At 40.0% G+C, this 21268-nt stretch overlaps 1 long non-coding RNA gene across 1 annotated transcript; it reads left to right on the top strand.

The window, feature by feature from the left end:
- Positions 1 to 316: 316 nt before the first annotated feature.
- LOC308592663 lies at positions 317 to 14993 on the top strand. The gene is made up of 3 exons (XR_014010610.1): positions 317 to 550; positions 14169 to 14227; positions 14591 to 14993. It is a non-coding gene; the product is annotated as an uncharacterized lncRNA (long non-coding RNA).
- The last annotated feature ends 6275 nt before the right edge of the window (positions 14994 to 21268 follow it).

The following is a 21268-nucleotide window of genomic DNA, read 5'->3' on the forward strand; positions in this document are numbered from 1 at the left end:
AATGCAAATGAAACGTTATTATTATAGTTACTCAAAATACCCTTCCTAAGAATTTCCTTGCTCTTTAACGGTACAAATTCAAATAGCAGAGTGCTTTTATTGAAGGAGCAGAGTGCTTTTCTTGGCATCTGGCAGTAAAACATGAATGCAGATTATTAATAACCTTTACAAAGTCTATCATTAATGTCTGTGGGTGCGGTTTAAGGACTTTTCTTTTGGCATGCCAAACATGTTAACATGTTAACTGACTTCTCATATGGCAGCAGCAGGAAAACAAGCCAGAGAAGGCATTTCCTGCCAACACTGAAGACAAACCTTGTAAATGCCTTTCCCCCTCCATCTCTCTGAAGTGCTTAATCATCTGTTAATATATATTTTTTGAAACATGCATAAAATCAGAGACCCTGTGACTATTTTAAGTTTAATCATAGTATGAATGCAAATGTTATTTTCCCCAGAACGATTTCTTAAATTGCTGATTCTAATAGTAGCTACTGGACGTAGCAGAGAAGTAATAAAAGCAGTGGCCTTTCATAAACAAGTGAAATGGGTCAGTGAAATTATTTTCCTGTCTCCTTCAGTTTTGCCCATTTTGCGACCAGCATTTGATAGACTTTGATGTGTACCTGTCTAGTTTGAGGAACTGATGCAAAGCTGGGGGTAGGGCAAGGGAACTCTGGAAAGCTAGATTGCTGTTTCTGCTTGCTATTAATACCCTGCATAGGTAGCCAACATGGTGCCGTCCGGATGTGGGACTATGAATCTTATCATCTCTGACCATTGACCATGCTGACTAGGGCTAGAGGAAATTGCATTGCAGAACCTGGAGCATTGCTGCAATGCAATTTCTGTGGTCCTCTCTCGCTTTAGAGAAGGGCATGAGAAGTGCACTGCTGGATCAGACAAAAGACCCATCTAGTTCAGCATCCTGTTCTCACAGTGGCCAACCAGATTCCTATGGGAAGCCTGCAAGCAGGACTCAAGCACAACAGCGTCTTTCCTACTTGTGGTTGCCAGAAACTTTTGTTGTCAGAGGTATACAGTGGAGGCAGAACACAGATATTAGCCACAATTTTCATAGTTTTCATATGCTCTGGATGAGGAGTGATCAAGACAGAAGAAGAAGAAGAAGAAGAAGAAGAAGAAGAAGGAGGAGGAGGAGGAGGAGGAGGAGGAGGAGGAGGAGGAGGAGCAGCAGCCTTTCCTTGCCTGCTTGCAATTTCCCCACTCCAAAGCACTTTCTCCTGTGGAGTTCCAAACATAGGCAGAGGTGCTAGCAGGGAAGGACTTTAGAACAGAATTCAAGGACTCCATTCAGCAGAACAAGCAAGGCAGGCTCTCAAATGCAGCAGAGTAATCTTAACACACATTGGAATGCACAGTCATCTAAAGGGCATAAACTAAGTCAAGCATCTAAAATACACCAATGAATGTGGGCAAATTTGCACCAGAAACACCACAGATAAGTGCATAAATGGCTGAACACTGCACCAAACTCTTATCCTGAGTTTCTGTCCCGAAGCAATTCCCCTCCCTCACCCCCTCACCGCCCCCCATTCTGTTAAAAGGAGTATTTAAAGGACCATTACTGCATGTAACCTTTAGTTTTGCCCTAAGGCAGCCCCACAGGGAAGGAGTGCACTACAGTAGTCTAGCCTCAAGGTTAGGCAGACATGAATGACAGTTGCTACGTCCAGATTGGACAGCTTTATTATGAGATCGAGGTTGTGTAGAGCGTACCAGTCCTAACAGCACAGGCTGTAGTTAGGAGCTATGTATCCTGAAGCAACTCATGACTGGAGGTATAGTCCTTGTGTGTTTTCAGACACGGAAAGGAGATGTGATGGAGCTCTCATGGCCTTAGGGCAGTGGTTTCCAAAGTCCCTCCGTCAGGGCCCAACTGATAATAGATTGTGATCTTGGCAGACCACATAATGATTTTTCTGCCTGCAGTAGCAAATGTAATGCACTGTGCTAGATGCTGTATGATTTGTAATTGTATGTTTATTTTCAGAAAGGAGAGGTTCAGAAAGGATGCTCGCCTATAAAGCCAAAGAACCAGTTTCCCTCTACCCATTTTCACAAGTAGTATTATGCCAGCAGTGTCCTTGCAAGGGTGTATTCCACATCACCAAATTAAACAGTCAGTGAGCAGTAGGAAACAGACCTGAAGGAGCAAACTAGCTGTGACAAGAAAGCACACATTAGAGATTGCAACGTCTCTTTCTTCTCTCATGTCTTAATATTTATAGCAAGACTCAGATATGCTAAATAAGGACTGATTTAAGGAAATGCATTCTTGAAGTCTCAATTTTAATGCAACTGGAAGAACAGGGATGTAGAAAAAGATGTATAATTTTAATGTTACCTTAAATGTATAAAGAGTTAATCTTATCATATTACACTTGGCTGAGTTTATATAAGATAAAAATCACAAACAAGTAATGCACAGTTAGTTGTTACATATTCTTCCCATTACAGCTGACAGGTTCATTAATCACACAGCGTATTTTACTATTAGGAGCTGTAAGGGAGATCAAATCTCCGGTAATTTCTCTTCTTCTCTTTCATTTGATAAGTGTGTTTTTTCAGTATGCAGATAAAATATTGTGTCAGTCATAAACAATCCCGTGAGGTTTATACTTCTCCAGTTTGAGAATTTAAAACTTGCAAAGTTGAATTCCATGGAAAATGCATCATTTCCTTGACCAATAGCTTTAAGTAAATTACATGTTCTGGGATACAGAAGAGAGGTCACCCAGAATGAAGTGTCTGTGGATATGAGCATGTTTTAGGAAGCATCATTATGCAATATGATCAAACTACGTGTGTCAGATTGTGCAGTGGTCATGAACTGCCTGTCAATAAGGAGAAGATCACTTATGTTTGAAATCAGGACTGTGAACTAATAATGATTCTGAAATTTTGAATATAAAACTTGCATATTCCTACCAGGAAAGTCTAATGGTGACTCCCACCCTCCCCCCAGCCGATGCATGCACCACACCTTTTAATTTTCATGAATAATATTCAAACCATTTGGCAGTTCTCCCCATTTTTATTTTCCCAGGTTGACATTTAACACTCAGCTCAATAGCTGGGGCTGTGTATACCCCATACCTTTAGAGAAAATTCTTTCCCCTGAAGAATTCTGGGCATTGTAGTTTACCACTTACAGTGTTACTTTTTCCAGAAACTCTTAACAAACTACAGTACCCAGGATTCTTTGAGGCAATAAGATGCTTTGAACATCCTTTAAAGGTATAGTGTGTACACAGCCTGGCTCTCAAGCTGCATGATGTAATCCCTAGGGCATTTTTTTAAAAAAATGTGAACTCTTTTTTCCATCAATTTCTGGAGGGCTCTGAATACTGTGTGTTCAAGTAACAGATCCAGTTAAAACAGCAATTCAGATATATTATATTTCATTAATAATTGCTGAAACAACTTGGGTGGGTATCTAACTTTGTGGATGGAAGTAACAGAGAACTGATGGGATAAAAACCCTATTGTTCAGAAGGCAAAAGGAATAATCTTCAACCCTTGCTAGGTCTTATACTTGCTTCAAATAGTATAGAGAAAAAGTGGAACGTGCTACAACTGTTATTGCAATTGATACTGCTTTCTTCTTATCTTGTTATGGATTTCCTTCTTTCAAACATAGCCTGCTCCTAACCAGTACCACCCACCACCATGTTTGAAAAGGCCTGTGAACTGAGCGCAGTAACAGTGCCTGGAGGAGTCATGTTTTGCAGTACAGGCATTGCCTGTTTATTTGTATTGGATTAGTGTGCACAGTGCGGTGCACACTGCAAGAGGAAAGGTCCCTGCCCCAAGGGAGTTGCAACCTAAAATTCAACAGCAGAGGGGATGGAAGTCAGGAGTAAACAAGGGAGGAATATGAAGTTGGTTACATATGCCGAGGTTCAGTTGCATCTTGATTTTTATTGGGTTTGATTCCTTGCCTTTTTCAGTTCCAAAGATCTGAAGGGGATGACAATAAATGATAACAAGGGGGACTTGCAACAATATGTGGTAGTGTGGCGTAGTGATGTTCAGGATTCCAAGTGCTCCTTCCCATAGTTTCCCCACCACCCTCAATAAGCCTTCCATGGGACTGAACACCCACAGTTCCATACCATCCAACTTTTTCTGATGCAAAACCATCCTGTGTCTTCCAGAAGGCATTCCTGGGCAAGTCACGTGGCCTGTGCCTTCCTCTCATCCTGAAAAAGTGCTTTTTTGGCATGAGAACGCACAGGATCATGGCATCCAAAATGGCCCCCCAAATTTTCTGTGAAAAAACAGGATGTCCCATTTTTCCTGGGGCACTTGGAAGGTGTACTGTTCTGGTTGGCTGTTTGGAAGGTTCCTGTCGCCCCCTGCCTCACATATGTTTATACTTCCACAAAGCTTGTGATTTCCTCCAAGTCTGCTGATATCAGTCTCTCATACACAGGTGGTGCTGTTTTGGTGACATAACCAAAGCATCGGAAGCAGAATAAATGATGAAGCACCAGCTATTGAATTAATCTCCATTCCTTTCTATAGCTTGGTCTATCCGTCTGACCTCTGTTTCCCTCAATGGCATAGATGCAACCTATCCATGAGACAAAAATTTATATTTCTCATTGTAGTCTCTGTTAGGGGTGACCAACCTGTGGTTCTCCAGATGTTGATGGATGGCAACTTCCATCAGCCCAAGCCAGCAGATCCAATGGCTAAGGTCTGATGAGAATTATCTGAAGGGCCACAGGTTCCCCACTTCTGCTCTAAGTTAATTCAAAAGCATCTAATTAACAATGTCACCTGTGCAAAACATTTTGAAAAGAGAGAAATACAAGCCGTTGCTCCATTACATACTTGAACATCTTGCATTGGAGAAAGTAGAATTTTTGGGATCTGCAGTAAGTGTACACATGCCTGCTGAAAACTGTCTGTATTTATATTCATTATATTTGTGTTTTATTAGGGTGTCATCATGATCTCAATAGAATGAAAACTCACGTTTGTGCTGCAGAGACTAGGAGAATGATATTTTTTGTGTCTTTTACTCAAAACTTGAGAAACCTCATAATACCACCTGTTGTTGTTTAGTCGTTTAGTCGTGTCCGACTCTTCGTGACCCCATGGACCAGAGCACACCAGGCACTCCTGTCTTCCACTGCCTCCCGCAATTTGGTCAAACTCATGCTGGTAGCTTCGAGAATACTGTCCAACCATCTCGTCCTCTGTCGTTCACTTCTCCTTGTGCCCTCAATCTTTCCCAACATCAGGGTCTTTTCCAGGGAATCTTTTCTTCTTGTGAGGTGGCCACAGTATTGGAGCCTCAGCTTCAGGATCTGTCCTTCCAGTAAGCACTCAGGGCTGATTTCCTTCAGAATGGATAGGTTTGATCTTCTTGCAGTCCATGGGACTCTCAAGAGTCTCCTCCAGCACCATAATTCAAAAGCATCAATTATTCGGCGATCAGCCTTCTTTATGGTCCATCTCTCACTTCCATACATCACTACTGGGAAAACCATAGCTTTAACTATATGGACCTTTGTTGGCAAGGTTATGTCTCTGCTTTTATACCCCAGAAAGAGCAAGGAAAGCCAAAATGAAATGCAATGGAAAGGCGAAGCTATATCAGCTTCCTCTTCACATACTTGAAGCAGCCTCAGATTGTACAAAGGAAAGATTGGCATTGGTAGCCAAAAGTGCAAACTGGAAAATGGGACATGCCAGGCATGCGTGTGAATGGAAGCATGTGAGCTCTCTGGTTTCATATGTTTAGGTTTGCCAGTGCCAGCTATAAACATACTGAAAGATGCAGTATATACCTAAATATAAGTAAAATTTCAATGTATCTATTTAAGATGATAATATTATCTTGGTATCCCTTTTAAAATCCCAAATCACTGCATAGAATCTGACTGATCCTATCAATGAGATTTTGCTGTGACATGTACAAAAAAAATTATGATCCTTTTCACCTACAGTATTCACTGAAATACATTATGATGGAAAAACATACACCTTTCAGTAAGGATAAAGTCCAGATGTTATTACAGTGTATGCTGCATACTAAGGGTCTCTACAGATGATATGGAAGAGAGGTATGTCCACCAAGAAGTGTCCTTAAATGAACTCCTCTACCAGGAAGCTGATGCTTAAGTTTGGTGAATAGTTTAATTAGTAATCCTTCTCTGGATAGAACCTCTTCCCACTGGGTTTGATGTTTTAAGCAAATTGGCTAATTACAAAACATTGAATAGTGTTCTACACAGGATCTCAGAGCTAGGTTGCAGTATTATGTTGAAACTGGGCGTAGCTATTACCCATTTCTCCTTCTTGCAAAAACAAATGAAATTCTACTCAATGAGAATTATGTCATAAAAAAAGAATAAGTTAATCATTTGGAAACCTTTAAGCAATGAGAACATTTTCTCAGGTATCTAATGATGATAGGAGGAGTAAAACTTTTAAATGTGTAAAATTAATGAAGTGGAAAGATTCAAGTTAGAGAGAGAGAGAGAGAGAGAGAGAGAGAGAGAGAGAGAATGAGAAAACAGAAAGAGAAGGCTTTATAGAACACCTTTGCTGCAGCTTATGAGTTCTTCATTATCCATTTCCTCTGTACCTGGGCAGATTGAGGTTTTAAATAGGGGCATTAGGGCAGTCCATTAAATCTGACTGGAGCCTGCCCAGCTCAGTAAGAAAGCTTTGTAGGAACAAAAAGTCACCTGCAGATGGTCAGCATTTTGCAAGAGCGATTCAAGTGCATACTGGAAATTTAGGTTTGCACAACTAAAGCAGACTAAATCACTGTGTCACCCGAGTGCAACAATTCCACTTTACAATGGAAACACGTTATTTTGCAGCTAGTGATAAGGACTTTCACTGAACAAATGATTGATGGACTTTACAAACAAATCAGGGTGCATGCTGATTGTTATATAATCTATCCACAGACATATCGGAACAAACGCTAAATAAAGACTAGACATAGCCTAACAACCACATAAGCAAAGCAGGATGAATGTTCAATAATGTTCTAGATCATGAGAACTGCTGTCCCCATAGAGGCTTCTGTGTTGTAGACATCTGAGCTGAATGCATGGATCCCAATGGGTGGGGCAGGCCAAAGTGCCTATTGTTGGGGATGAGGTTATTAGATACAGCCTTGTTCACTGTTCATTCATTGATAGAACATGGCATAATTTGAAAGAGGCTTATGTTTTGTAGCATTTAACATTTCTGTTTTCTGTATCTGAACATCAATATGTCAGTCAGTATAAACCAATGTTTGCATATGTTTTAGAGCACTCATTGACATATTTAGTGAAAATTGTCTTTTCCCTATGTTGCCTGAAGAGACAATTAAGAGGTGACATGATAACCATCTTCAAATATCTAAAAGGCTGTCATATAGATGATGGAGCAAATGCATTTTCTGTTTTTTCCAGAGGGTAGGACCTGAGCCATTGGCTTCAAATTACTGAGTGGTGGGGTAGGATTTAGACTAGACCTAAGGAAGACCATCCTGGTGATATGAGCTGCTCAGTGGTGGAATAATAGAAGAATGGCATGTGGTCCTCAGATGAAGGGTGGTATAGAAATTTTAACAACAACAATAGTGATAATAATTAGAATAATAGTAACGGTGGTGATGATGATGATGATGATGATGATGATGATAATAATAATGCCTTTGAAGTACTTAATGACACTTTTTCTTATTTTCCAGGCTAAGAATTTCTAATTCAGTATTCCTTTTAGGATTTACTCTCTCATGTCCTGATTCTGAACACATAAACATGGAAATAAATCCCATCTGTATCAATAAAAGTTAAGTCCAAAGTTATCTTTTTTTCGGATTGCACCTTTAGGCTGTGATCTTCACACTACTGCACCACTGCCAGCTCCATTTAGTTCAATGTAGCGTGAAAGATTGGACACTTAACCTTCTAATGGCTGGTCCATTTGTTGCTCTCAAAGTTGAAGAGGGAAAGAAAACAGAGCACATACCCTGTGGAAATCAATGGGAAGGCTCCTGTGAAATTTAATATTTCATTAGATGTGGCTTTAAATGCAACCCTGGCATATTAAATGAATTTTAAACATTATATACAGTGGTACCTTGGGTTAAGTACTTAATTCGTTCTGGAGGTCCGTTCTTAACCTGAAACTGTTCTTAACCTGAAGCACCACTTTAGCTAATGGGACCTCCTGCTGCTGCCACGCCGCCAGAGCACGATTCCTGTTCTTATCCTGAAGCAAAGTTCTTAACCCAAGGTACTATTTCTGGGTTAGCAGAGTCTGTAACCTGAAGAGTATGTAACCTGAAGTGTATGTAACCCGAGGTACCACTGTATTTACATTTTACATCTACTATCAATCTACTGATCTATGTACATATATCTCTCCTACCTTTCCATGGGAAAATATTAAAGGTGGTTGAATTCATACGAATCACAATTTATTTGGTCTAGCCACAATAATTGAAGAAGGACAAACTTTGGTGGTTTCATTATACTCTTTCCCAATCTCTGTTGCTATATTTCAGATTTATGTTTTAATCTGAATCATATGTTTTCATTTCTTTATACTGCCATGAGATACGTGACTGAGCATTAGAAGTTAGATTTACGATGAGTTGGAGAATTAGTTTACCACAGTTGTGTTACTGCTGTACACTTCTCATGACCTGCATCGAAATGCAAATTCCACCCCGCATAGTGGTCATTTTCACTCCATCATGGCACACGCATTCACACTATCTTAAGATTCCATTCACTCGCATGACATTAGGAAGCATGGTACTTATCATAAAAGCCTCTGGCTTATCAACATGGACTGAAAGCCAAATGCTATGCTTGGTGGTAGGTGTACATAACTGGATTATCAAGGGCTTGGCTCTAGCATGATCAGACTTCTCCTATGGCCATCATATGACCTCAGCCACTCATGAAGAAAGGCCTGAATGATGGTGCCTCTTCAAAATTAGCTGTAGTGTGGTTGCTGTGATGCATATAAGATCCAGATAGGTCAAAATTATATGTGGGAAAAGAATTCCAGAACCAAAAAGAGACTATGAATGCTCTGTCCTCCAAGCAGTGGCAGTCCTTGGGGTCTCAAATTCCAGCAGTGCCCTGTGCAACACCAAAAATTGTTGCCTCTCCACCTCTCACCTTCCATTCTATGTCATAGTTGTGGCAACCCCTGCAGTGCTCCCAAGGCTCCATGCCCAGTGTGACCAAACTAGTTGTGCTTCTCTAAATCTGCCTCTGCTACAAGCTATTCATTGCACATGCACACACAACCACCCCACTCTTTTACAGTAGGAGAGAATGTAATATGAAATCTCTCACTATAAAACACAGACTTTCAGCTTCATCTATGCATTTGAGAGGTTCTAAGGTTTCTGTTTGAACTGGTTACACGCAAGAGGAAGAAATCAGAACAAAATAACCAATCAGAGATTCATTTTCAGGCTTCTATTCTATCCATGATGACTTTTCTTGTCATCATAGATAAAAAGTGAAGATAGTGGAGCTGGTGTCTGAACAACTGCCTTTGTGTGTACGTGCTTTAAATGGTGGTGTACCTAACTTGGAACTAAGCTTGTGATCAGACATGGCTCAAGACATTTTGATGTGTGAGACAGAAAATCCACATGGCATGTTCTTCCTCTATCATATATTCATTCTCTCTCTCTCTCTCTCTCTCTCTCTCTCTCACACACACACACACACACACATATATATTGTGTGTGTGTGTGTGTGTAAATTTTCAATACTTTGTGGCCCTCTAATAATACCTCAAAATCTGCAGCTTGGAGTGAGTCATCTGGCCTAATGGATGGGCCAGCCATGCTTGTGGTAAAGCACTTAAGCGATCACTTGCTTCACCACCTCATCATCATCATCATCATCATCATCATCATTATTATTATTATTATTATTATTATTATTGTGGTGCTTCATGATTCATCACTTTGGTGCAATCTGCTATTGATTCTTTTAGCCTGATTCTTGTCTCCTACACCCAGGGCAAAAGGGTGCTTTGCTTTAATAACTCTGTGAAGACTTCTCCCAATCATTTTTATGTGTTCCTAGGAATAGCATTCCGTCTCTATCACTCAGCAACATGAACCTGATCCCCCTAATAATTTACAACAGATGTAATTTTCTTTTGCTTCAGACCTCCTAGGGGCTGCTCAGGTGTTTAAGTTTAAACATACTCATAAGTAATTCCAGAATCAGGGCCAATACAAGCAAGACATGAGAAAGCAAACATCTGAAGTTTTCATTTCCTTTCACTAATTCTTTTTGCTTTTCCAGAGAGAGAGAATTATTTTTTCTGCCATGTTTCATTTGACTACCTATTTAATTTTATTTTTTTAAAGAAACTCACACACCATTTCTTAAAAGATACAACAGCCACAGTTCTGGCTTCTGAAGACACTATGAAACCCAGAGATATGGTACCCATAATACACGACTGCAAAAAATCATCTGGAATTCATTGACATACTGAGAACTAAATTAAACCTCATATGCCCACTAAGTCAGACAGACAGTTTGGGTTGCTATTTATAAGTTGTGATTTTTCAAAAGAGACTTGTTCTATTTGTTTTGCCTTCCTGCCCAATTTAAATGAATGTCCTTTATTTCTTTACTTTCAAAGACCGATCCCTGTAATATAACATCAAGAAATATGGTTTATATGTATATATGCATTTTAGACTGTGGTTTCCTCGTCTGCCAAAATTTCAGCTAGACAATGTGTATGTATAATTTCTATCCACATAACTATTTGCGACTATGTTATTTGCTGGATCCTTTGCCTGATCAAAGCATATAAAGATAGTGGGCTTCATTCTGTTTTGGGTGGGGGACAGCACTTATCAGAACACCACAACAAAGTGACGCAGTGATAAAAGCTAGTACAGTAGTGGCCACAATCAACAAGAAACGAGATAGAGAGATTATGGTCACCTGACTGGTCTGTCAAAAGTGCTTACCCTTTCTCCTGGCAAACATCATGTCATGATGACATGAACACGGACCTGACAACTTTGTATCCAATGTCACAGAATAGAAGCACCCATGGTAGATTCCAAGTAGAAAGGCACAATTTATGCATTGTGCTAAGTGTGTGGGTGCCAGGTGGATTTGTTGGAAGTATTTTCAGGTACAAGGGAGTCAGACCTTTGAGTGACAGTAAGAGAAACTTCATCGTTTTGGTGAGTTTGTTCAGTCAAAGTACCTATAAGAGTATTCTAGTAGGTAGGTGTTGTTGTTTTTTAATTCTCTTAACATTCAGCTCTTTTAAAGGACAATTTCTTTCTCATAGCAAATAAAAAATAAAAAAATTCTAGCCCTCAATAGTAGAAAGACATGTAAGCTTAACTGCTGAAATAACTCGAAATTAAGTGCTACTTAACTTTTTGGAAACAAGTGAGTGAAAGTATGTAAGAGGTATGCCTGTTTTCCACTTTAGATCCCCCCCCCCTTTATGCATCATATTTATAAATATTTATCTGAAGTAAGGTGGCCGCTTTCACATTGCCGAGGGCAAGCCAACCCAGCTTTAAGGTAAAAAACATCACTTTTAATTTCAAGTCCTTCAGTCTGAAGCTGTCGTGCCAGCTGCCTGGATGCAGGCAGGGAGAATATCCCAAGTTTAGGAAGGATGACAGATATGGCCTCAGAGAGTGAACAGTTGTCTAGGGAGACACTCTCTCTCCTGGGAGCTTGCTGTTTAAAGGGGTCTGTGAATTCTAACCAGCATTTGGAGGGGAAAAGCAACACATAGGAATTTCACCTCTCTAGGAATTTTCCTCAGTCAGAGCTGACAACACTAACCATATCCAACACTGTGAATACAGAGTTCTATTTGGGCAACAGGACATCCCTTCCCCTCCTCTCCCTGTGCACAGTCAGAATCTGTTCTGGAGGGTCTTCCTATCCTTTGGAAGAGATTTTGAGAGTGTGCAGGAGGCTACAGGGGATAAGAGAGGAAGGGGGGATCCATTATGCAAGTGGAATTCTGCTGCACTAGCAGAATAGCAGCACTGAATGCAACTCCAGGTATAAATGCAAATTTAGAAATAAGTGTTATAATTTAAACAGAAATATAATTCATTTTACCTGAGGAGGAAAGACTGTGATCAGGTGATCTGGGTGCTGGCTCAGTCTCAGTTAATGGACAACTTCAAAGCTCCTGTTTGCCCTTGCTATGGTTCTTTATCTTAAACCAGACTTGGAATGGGACATGGAGGAAGCGGTTAATTTCCTCCATGAGCATAAATCATCCCATGTATGAGATAAGCCAACAGGTGCAAAGTCAGTAAACCAGTTGCTATGGTAATGGCCCAGTGCCCCCTATACAGTGCCTGGTCTGTACTTCTGTCCATGAGCTGGACATACTCTGTGTTACATCTTGAAACTGAAGCAAAAGAAATATTTTGTGCTTGTATATATCTCTATCTTTATCTATAAAGCCTGTGTGTGTTTATAAACATCCAGCACTGCATTACTGAAGCCTAATGTTCTACAGCAGTAAACTATTTAGGACCTTAAGCTCTCTCTGTGTTGTGACTGGATATGGGAGCAACTTCCGCTTTGTGGATCTCTTACCTCAGATTCCCAACGTATACAGTCCTTGAAATGTTGGATACCTTCAAACAGAGAACTCTGCCCTGTAATGTAGAAGACATGTTCACCCAAATCTTACATTTGAATATCTTGTTTCTGACCAAGTCAAATGCAACTCGCCAGCTTAGTATACAGAGGGTATAATAAAACTGTTTTTGCTGCCAGCCTGGGACTGTAAAACAGGAGATACAAAACACTTAGTAGGCTATAATATCTTAATGAAGGACTACCTCTGGTGTGATGGATCACAGGTTACGCAGGCCTGTTCAGGGCTAGGAATCAGCTCCTGATGCTACAGCTAAAACACAATCTGATGCTTTGGAAGCGGGGCAGAACTCACCAGTTTTATTTCTCCTTTATTGTGTTGGTTATTTAAGTTTGTGCTAATCTCATAGATTGTGGGGGATGCACAACAGTGCACCATTCCAGGGCACTGTTCATGTAATGTCAGTGGTGATTTTAGGATAGTTAAAGAATGGCTTTAAAGTTCCTCTGCTTTCTCCTAGCAGTATAGTATCGCTCATTCAGGATCAGCTTGTTAGCTGATTTGTTTGATAGGGTGAAGGTGATTGCTTAGGGATGGCATCAGTTAAGTTATTCTCTAACATTCTACCAATGCACTGGCTTTCGTTTGAGATTTTTGCTAGAGCTGTAAGTGGAAGTATGATGTTAAAATGGGTCATCTTCTCACACTTTATGAATTCTACTCTGTGCATGGCGGGTAGCGTGGTGAGAAGCCCCTTGATCCCTTCTAATTCTAAGGCTATATGATCTTCAGAAACAAAATTTTAAGAACCCAGTGAGGCAGTCTCTTGACATTTCCATTTCACATGTGGAGACCTAAAGCTACCAATATCACTCGTTGACTTGTAGCTGAACATATAAAGTTCCTCTATAAAATGGCACAGTAGGTACAGTGCTATCTAGTGATGTGAAAGCTCACTCTGCGACACTTGGTCTTTGATAGCTATTTCACACATGCATGCAGCTGTGAATTCACCTTGACATTCAGAGCTATAATGTTCTGATGTTCTGAAGACAAGCTGGAATGTGTGCAGAGGAGGGCAACCCACACGAGAAAGGGTTGGGAACTAAGCCTTATGAGAAACAGTTGAGGTATGTTTAGCCTGGTAAAGAGGAGACTGAGAGGAGATATTATAGCCATCTTAAAATGTTACATGGAGGATGGAGCAAACTTCTTTTCTCCTGATCCAGAGGCTTGGACACCAACCAGTGGCTCCAAGCTACAAGGAAGGAGATTCCAGCTAAACATCAGGAAGAACTTTCTGGCAGTATGAGCTGTTCAACAGTGGAATGGACTCCCTCGGAAGGTGGTGGACTCTCCTTCCTTGGCAGTTTTTAAGTAAAGGATGGATGACCATCTGTCATGTATGATCTGGTTGAAATTCCGGCTTTGCAGGGGATTGGACTAGATGACCCTCAAGGTCCTCCCCAACTCTAGAATTCTATGATCCTTTGTCAACATTTTTCATTCCATTTATATCCTGTTCTTTTCCCAAGGATACTGGAAGCAGTTTATTTGGGGTCCATTTGATCTCCACAACATCCCTGTGAGGTTGGTTATGTCAGGGAGAGGCAAACGGGAAAAGATGAAAGGACAGAAACCAGCAGTTATAGAGAGCCTAAAGAGATTATCAGCAGCTTGTCGTCTAACAGTCAGTCTGACGTAGAGGGGGAGGAGGATGAGCCTGGGACAAGTCATGCTGTACACAGAGGAAGTAAGGGGAGCAGCTTTCGCAGACTTGCATGCTGGGTGCGGAAAAGGAGGAAGTAACATTAGAGGGAGCAACTGTGCACAAGGGGAAGGAGGTTAATGGAAATGCTGGACATTTGAACTTTGTCAAATAAATCAATTGTTTGGAACTGGCTGGGAGCCCGGAGTCTTATCTATGGCCAGCTGGACAGCCCCAAGCCTCTGACAGGTTATACACAGCAGGTATTTGAACCTGTTTCCCCTATACTGTTGTCCTCAGATGAACCATGCAGTACTTTTTGTTGGGTACATGGAGCACAGTGAAGAGGTTACTTCATACAACGGTGGCTACTGGGCCTAAAATGTCAAAACAACATAGTAAAGAAAATCTAAGTGACTTTTGAAAGGTATTTTATTAAAAGATCTTATTTCTGTTTATTACTATTGACCTTACATCTGTTCAGATCAAATGAAAATTGAGGTCCTTTCCAATTCTATGATGTCTTTTTAAAACATCCTCATCTACAAAGGGGGATGGATGCCTGATTCTGTGTTAAGATCTACAAAGCCTAGAAGCAGCATTATTCATAAGCCATTTTAAAATATTTAAAATGAAAGTAAAAAAAGGAGAACAAAGACCATAACTCATTGTAAAAAAATGAGCAACTTTCAATGATTTCGGTATGACAGGCCTGCTACCAATTTACACCCCACTTGTAATATTAAAATTATTGCAGTTAAATAAATCACCCCCTGCACTTTTACATTTTTAATTACCTTTTACTGCACTTGTGCTTTTGTTTACAATTAACTAATAAAACATTTATTTTATCTTGCAAATATAACAGGGATTTTGTATTTTAATCAGATTTTACCCATAATCTTCTGTCCCTTTTTTAAGCATCTTTTTATGACCTGATACACTACAGGATGTTGTTTTGTAGAAAACCTCATTATTTTTTAATGCATGGCTATTTATTAGTGTATTGTGTATATAAACAGACTGTGCATTGCTTTGAATTGATGAATACATTTACATTCATTTGATATTACGAATTGCCTTATCGGTTAATCTCACATATTTCTGGCTGTGAGGCCAAAAGAATATGAAATTTGCATGTTTTAAAGTTGGGAGTCTCAACATGAGAAAGTCAAAGGATCTGCCAAAGAAATGTTTATAAATGTATGGATTCATTTTCAACTGGGGGAAAGTGCAATCATGGAAGTGGTGAATCAGAGAGTCCTCAATCACTGACCTCTTATTATTACCCCGACCCAGTACACTTTGTATTACATTTTTCCCCCTGAACCCTGCAGGACTCTAGATTAGTACTATGCCAGAATCAGTCCTCCAGTTTCTCAAAGGTTTTCTTCCTCTGTGAAAACAGGCTTCTGTTTTTTTGCCTCATTCTCAGGTCACTTGAGAATTTCTGTGGATGTGGGGTTTCCAGCTTACCTTGCTGTGGTGAGGCGGTGTGTGTGTTCTTCTATGCAGTAACCATCTCTCCAGCACTCTGCAGCCTCCCCAGCTGCCCATGCTTCCTAATCAGAAAAGGTCCGATGAGAAGAGTTAGCTCACAAGGTCTTCCGCTGGGCTTTCATCAGAATGCAGGCACCTGAAAAGGCTGCAGAAGACACTGGTGAGAATATCTGCAAAATGGAAGGAAGAACACTCACAAAACACAACACATACCCTGCACCATACCCATGAGGATTTCACAAAGAGAAATTTGGTAATTTCTGAATGCAATTTCTTTTCTCACTAATTGATAGAGGATCAAAAACCCATCTGATTAAGGAGACATGTAGTAATGGGTGTCTTCAACTACCTTCACATAGACTGGCTATATATGTGTTCTAGTCATGACAAAGAGGTAAATTTTCTAGATACCCTAAATGTCTGTGCCCTAGAGCATTTGGTGTTGGAACCAACCAGAGGGGTTTCCTCAGGCAGAAACACAGTGGGAGATGACAAGAGAGAGGCCTTTTACATGGTGCCCCCTGCTTATGGAATGTGCCCCCAAAGTGGATCACATTGGTGTCCCATCTTTTCAGAGTCAGGTGTAGTCCATTCCTTTTTCTTATACTTCTGTGTAATTTTAAACAACAATATTCCTGTTGTTGTTAGTGGTGGGTTAATGGTCAGTTTTATAATGGTGTTTGTATTTGTGTTAATAAGGGAGGTGGTTTTGGTTATTGTGGTAACACTGTTTTAGTGGTTTGTCTGATTCTGTTGTTTTTATTTTTTATATATTCAGTTTATTGTTACTGAAGTGAATTTGTTTTTTTCTGTTAGGTGACCTGAAGACATAAGGCTATGAAATACTACTACTACAAATAGCAAAAATTCCATGATTAGTGACTGGGAATATAGAACACATCTGTAATGGTAATGTTTTGTTTTTAAAATAAACATGGTTATTCATAGTTTTTAATTGAACTGTCATTTATTGTTAATTATGACAATGTTTTCTTTTTGTCTCATATTTATTATAGCTAATAATGTATTTATCCTCCGTCCAAAGCTGTCAGGATGATTAAGTAACAAATGAGAAATTACACACGGGTAATCTCCAGTTTGCTATGAATCACAGTGGCAAAAGATTCTGTACTGAAAAGGGACCCATGATATTATGTAGTTGCACATCTGAAATGACAACAGTTGAAAATATGTGTATGAATTATGTAGATAATTTTGAAAGATATGATTAATCTCACACAATTGGTGCTGAGTCATTTAATCTCATTCCTAGTCCCATCACTACCCTACAGAAGCTATTATTATGGTGCAATAGTCAAACTGAATTTTCAGTGATGACACTGTAGAAAACATTTTCTCTTCTCTTTCCTCTGCAGGAATAAATGTCCGGTCTTATTGCATGCTTCTTCATGATAAAAATTAATGTATTCACGACTTCCAGACTTTTGTTACAGTGAGCTGCACTAATATCCCCAAACGTTCCAATCTATTCAAATGCTGAAAGAATCAAAGTTCCATGTGGTCCATACACATTACATTTGTAAAGGCAAGAATGTAATTATGTGAAATGAATCATCTCCATTTTCCATGCAAGAAAAGCAAGACAGAGAATATGTCTTTTAAAAAATGTAATTCATATCTCCATGTGCCTATTTTCAAAGGCTTGCAGGACATGATTCTTACTCACTATGCACATTTTCTATAGATGTACATGACTCACCCACTATCTATGAAACTATGCTTATATTTCTGCTATTATAACTCCACAAGTGTGATACTGAGGACAGTGTTTAAAGGCATGTGCCAGAACAGCTGTTACGTTAGTTTATAGTGGCAAAAAGAAAAAGAGAGGTGTGGGACATGAATTGATTTGTTGTGCCATTAGCTTTTTGTGGGCATAGCAGATTGATACATGAAGACCTCAGAAGACCTCAGTTCCCATATGAGCAACTTTTTGAGATCTGCAACCAGGGGGAGGCTGTTCTGTGTGGTGAACTACTGGTGAGTAATCACTTGCCATGTAGAGCCACTAATTTTTTACTATCACAACTGCCTTTGTAGTGATTTGCAACAGCATGCTGAAAACTGGTAGATTACTATGTGAATTAGCAAACTTAATGAAAACTGCTAATATATTAATATAAATATACCACAGTCATATTTATAATTATACAGACAAAGGTCCGTATAATTAAAGTTATGGTTTTCTCAGTAGTGATGTATGGAAGTGAGAGCTGGACCATAAAGAAGGCTGATGGCCAAAGAATTGATGCTTTTGAATTATGATGCTGGAGGAGACTCTTGAGAGTCCCATGGACTGCAAGAAGATCAAATCTAACCATTCTGAAGGAAATCAGCCCTGAATGCTCACTGGAAGGACAGATCCTGAAGCTGAGGCTCCAATTTTTTGGCCACCTCATGAGAAGAGAAGACTTCCTGGAAAAGACCCCGATATTGGGAAAGATTGAGGACACAAGGAGAAGGGGACGACAGAGAATGAGATGGTTGGACAGTGTTCTCAAAGCTACCAACATGAGTTTGACCAAACTGCGGGAGGCAGCGGAAGACAGGAGTGCCTGGCTTGCTCTGGTCCATGGGGTCATGAAGAGTTGGACACGACTGAATGACTGAACAACAACAACAACAACCACAGTCATAGCAGTTAGAAATTGGATACAGAGGGCCTGACTGGGGTGTGCATGTACAACAGCTAGCATGCATGTATCACAGTTGTGATATGCAGGCACAGTATCTCTAGGGGTGCTGCTGATCTTTGGAATTGCAGCAGGCCTGTCTTTGTGCTGGAGATATGTTTATGTTCTGAGCCAAAATATAAGTTCTTCCCAACCCTTTCTCTTTCTCCAAAACTTACCTTCTGACAGCAATGAGACAAGATCAAAATCACATACAAGGGGCCAGTGCTATATATAACAACCATGAAAAGGTGCTGAAAGGCACAGGGCTGTAACAACAATATACTGATAATGTCCAGGGATGGGGCGGGGCATGGGAGACAGATAGACTATATGTCTGTTGTACAAATCATACAGGTTTGCCTTTTCCCCAGTCCAGAGTGAGCAGCCTGGGGCTTCAAAAAGGAAAGACAGAAGCTTTTAATTACAATGGCATAGTGTCCTATTGCATATCACATGTATGCAGCATCAGGTGTTGTTCATGTGCCACTATTGGCTCCCATGCCAAGCTTCAACCAATCATGCAATCCACTTTGTCACCTGTCTTATAACAACTGGGGAGGTGTGAATGTATTTTCTTCTAACTGACTTTTGGATGCAAATGGTTCTCTTGACACAGTTGCTTCATTTTATGCAGAATGAAATTCGCAATCTGCAAAACCCATAAGGACATTTGGGTGGAGAAAAGCACACAGTAAATGGTGTAAATGCACTCTGCACCCAAGTCTGTGCAAGCTGTTCCAGAGAAATGCGGTGTGGGTGGAGAGAGGAGAGCCTTTATAAAAATTCTGTGACCCTGCTTTTTGCCATCTGAATGGTCATGGTTGATTGGAAAATCAATGAAGTGCTGTGAGAATTGCACCTCAATGTTGCAGACAAGCCACACAAAAATCCAACTTTTCACATGAGATGAAGATTGCCTTTGGTTCATTTACTCTCTTAAGACACATTAAAATCAAATCTATCACCCCATTTGGCCATCTGTCAATTCTCACTACACAGTAAACGGGGAGACTTTGTTCCTCCATCAGCAGAATAGCAGAATGTTTTGTTGTTTTAATAAATGGTTTTAGGCCTTAGAGACAGAAATAAATCAAACCAATTTATAAAGTTGGGTCTGAAAATGTTAGATGCACTTTTAAAAAAAAACTACTACAGAGGATTATGTATGGATGAATTGCAATAAAGAAAGCACGGCTTTAGCAGCTTGGTAAAAAAGAAGAAGAAATGGAGATAAAGAAAATTAACGCATTGTCCTCTCTCCTTAAATACTGAATAAATGGAAGATTAAATTGCATGTCAAAGGTACAACTATTCTAAAAAGTTCATGATGTATTCACACACAATAAACTGTGCACGGCAAGTATTTACCCAGTAAATTCATTTTATCACTGTAACCCAGGCTCTGAATCTGAAGAATCTTTTTCTCTTAATTGTTCAGATCTTTATTAGCAATATAATATGCATCTTAGCTATTTATTCTTGTTGAATGTTAAGCCTCTGAATACTGCTTTCTGCTGGACACAACTGATAAAACTGTGTGAATGACAATTACGCAGCCATGTCATTGTCACCAGTGTCTTTGCAGGCTCAAGATTGCCCCCTTCTCTTGCCCTCGATCTCTAAATTAGTCGTGGAAGCATGATCCTATTCTACCCTGCTACCTGCTGTGGTGTAGGCAGAGGCATTCTGTGAGACAGACCAAATGGTACCCCACACTAAACATGGGCAAAAGAAGCATGCAGGTCTTCTCCACTTGCTTTTTAAAGTCACCCCAAATGCATCTTTAAGCTCCTTTGCTTAAATGTTTTGCTAGTGCCAGGTTGAAGTCCAAAAATACCCAGAGGGCCACAGATTCCTCACTCGCAATTTGGACTATAATCCCCTTCATGTTTAATTTTAGCTACCCGTGCAACTACTCCAGAATTAGTAGTTGGGCAATGTTGGTATAAGACACCCAGTAGCCAAAACAAACTAAAGCAACAACACAGGGATATGACAGTGATTATTCTTGACACAGTAAGGCATGTATGAATGACAGTTGCTGAATGACAGATCATCTGTTTGGATCCCCATTTATTCTGTAAATGCAATAGTAGGAAAAGAGTGTGCTCTTTAGATCAGGGGCTCCCAAACTGTTGTGTGCGTACCATTGGTGGACCACAAGCATTATTCGGGTGGTCCATAATGTGTCTGTGAAGAATAACAGCTGGGAAGAACAGGCACAGTGCATTCAATAAATTGATTTTTAATTGTATTTTTGTTGCTGCTTCTTAGAGAATTTTGCCCTTGATCCCCAAAAGATTGCCCACCTCTGATTTAACCCCTGCTTCCATTCCCCCAATAGGAACCACCCTACCCCACCTGAAGCTGCTGTTTGCTGCTGTTCACCCTCTTAGGGGGAGACTGAAAGATTCATTCTGGTAACTTCCCTCCCTCCACATACAAACAAGATGCTGATTAGCCAAGGATGTATTTCTACAGAACTGTTTTGATTATGTACAAAGTTTCACTTTCCTTGCATGCTGCCATCCTACCCTCCCTATATATATGGCGCGTGGGGGGGGGATAACATTTTGGAAACAATATAATTGCAAGAAATGGTTTTTGGCTATTTTGTTCGTAGTTCTCTATCAACAATAGCATTTTGAAAAAAGCAAGAGTAAAGAAGACAGAGAAATAGAGAGAAGGGGAAGAAAATGCCAGAGGTTCTATTTTATGAAGCGAGTAAGTC

Source organism: Podarcis bocagei (assembly GCF_964188305.1).
Source record: "Podarcis bocagei genome assembly, chromosome: 8".
Lineage (NCBI taxonomy): Eukaryota > Metazoa > Chordata > Lepidosauria > Squamata > Lacertidae > Podarcis > Podarcis bocagei.